Source organism: Etheostoma spectabile, chromosome 17 (genome assembly GCF_008692095.1).
Source record: "Etheostoma spectabile isolate EspeVRDwgs_2016 chromosome 17, UIUC_Espe_1.0, whole genome shotgun sequence".
NCBI lineage: Eukaryota > Metazoa > Chordata > Actinopteri > Perciformes > Percidae > Etheostoma > Etheostoma spectabile.
In genome coordinates, this window is record NC_045749.1 from 977,525 (window position 1) to 979,689 (window position 2,165).

At 37.6% G+C, this 2,165-nt stretch overlaps 1 protein-coding gene across 4 annotated transcripts in view; it reads left to right on the forward strand.

Moving 5' to 3' along the window:
- The window catches only part of gfra1a (gdnf family receptor alpha 1a), a 118,036-nt gene extending 116,580 nt beyond the window's left edge, over positions 1 to 1,456 (forward strand). For all 4 annotated transcript variants that reach the window (XM_032542165.1, XM_032542164.1, XM_032542163.1 and 1 more), the window contains one exon: positions 1 to 1,456. This exon is cut by the window's left edge and continues 2,235 nt beyond it. The gene's annotated coding sequence lies outside the window, so the exon portion shown is untranslated.
- The last annotated feature ends 709 nt before the right edge of the window (positions 1,457 to 2,165 follow it).

The following is a 2,165-nucleotide window of genomic DNA, read 5'->3' on the forward strand; positions in this document are numbered from 1 at the left end:
ATTTTATCGTTATTCTAGAAAAGGTAAAAAAACAACAACACCACAATTCAAGCTCGCTGGACACAGACTATGGCTCTTTGTAGTTGCCCCATGAATAACATCTTCTGCCTCCTCATTGGTCTACAGAGCTGCTGTGCCTGGTAACAGTTGCCAAATTTAGTTTGAAGAGTCATTGTTGGGGGAGGGACAGCAAACGGTCCATTCTGTCTTGTTATGAAAGCGACTGCAGTGACGTGCAACTTACGTATATAAATCATCCAAATATTTTGTATGATGCTACCATGGGCAAAATAGCAGTAAAAAAACAACAACAAAAAAAGCCACAGCATCGCATCACATTTAGTTCTCAGATGTAAGACGTGTCTGTTTTGATCAGCTTTTCAGAGTTATTTGATTTTTGGATTCTCCTCACAGGAAAGCCACATCCCTACAACACGTGACCGAGACATTCACACACAACACTGTGGCGTGTTCAGCAAGGTACTTTATCCACCTGGACACGGGCGGGAGCATTCATGACACACTGCTTGGATTTATGTAGCTTCTCAAAACATCATTAATGTATAATAGAAGTTAAATGTTATTTACCAAGCATAAACATGGTATATGCACTGTATGTACTTGGCTGAAACTATAAATTGGACAAATAAATGTCTGATGATATTCTATTCCAGAGCATTGTGAGCTATTTTGACATTCAGATACACAACATAGAGTACATTGAATAAACCAGAATATTGTTTTTTATAACAACGTATATGTATATTTCTCCCAGTATGTACATGATTATGGAATATTATTGAATCTGAGAAAGAGGATATGAACGTAACTGTCCTACTGTAGTTATGTACAACTGTATTTCCTAAGCATATTGTTTTGTACCATAGCCTCATTTATGATGTTGCTCAAATATAGTATTGTTTTTTTTTGGCTAAGATTTAAACTTATTTTTCTATCTTTTTCAATTTTTTTGCTGTTTTGATGAGTTCAAGTAAATAAGGTGTACCGGGTTCAACTTTTTTTTCAAATAATTATGGTGACAATAACTAGAAGTTGAGCTAGAAAGGAAATTGTCATTGCATGGTGATTAAGAAGGAAATAAATCAATGTTTAAGGACAAATATATTCTATACCATACCAGTGAAGGCTTAGTTTTTAAATGGTATAGTTGGCCAGATGTGGGCAAGTGGGGAAATCTCCGTGGATTGAATGTGTGAAGTGTGAAGGAAAAGAGAAATGTTATGACTGATTACATATGTCTTACAATATGTCATTTTATATTTGAATACCAGTGTTGTATCATGTGAGATGAAGTACAGTTCATACAGGTGGTTCAGGGCTTCACCTTTCTCTGGAGAGTGCTCAGAAGGCCTCAGATGTAAGGGTCCCGCTTTTTGGACCAAAAGATAAAGATGTTTGCTGTCCATCTCCATCTCATCTGTTGTTTCAAAATACCCCAAAACGGCTTTTTTGGAGATGCAGACTCCCTCAGCTATCTGGCAACATTAACTTCTTAGCTTGTGAAAATGTAAAATCTATTGTACAAAAGGTTACGATTAAAAACTGTTAAATCACCCAGACTGTGTGTGTGTGTGTGTGTGTGTGTGTGTGTGTGTGTGTGTGTGTGTGTGTGGGTGGTGTGGGTGTGTGTGTTGTGTGTGGTGTGTGTGCGTGCGTGCGTGCGTGCGTGCATTATGTTATTGAAGGGCTTTTAAACAGTCATAAAAAACAAACATTAAACATTTCTTAAATTTAAATACATCAAGCATATAATCATACTAGACACCTACGTGTCGTGTCCCCCCCCACACACACACACACACACACACACACACACACTTGCCGTGGTCATACACCACCTCACCCCATCCCTCCTCTATATGTGACAACAGGTCTGATTATCAGTTATAAATATCTTCAGTTTGATTTTAAAAAGCTTATTATTTTGTATTGCTTTTAGCTCAATGAGCAGCTCATTTCATGCCTTAGCTCAGTGATTAGACGTCGGACCTTAACGCCGTACTCAGGTCCAGAGTGTTTACCGAATGACACAGGTGTTATTGAAACAGACGGCCATGAATAGGCTCAGAGCAGGTAAGTTATTAAAAATAAATTAAATGGAAAATGGGGCTGCAAATAACGATTATTTTCATTGTTGATTAATA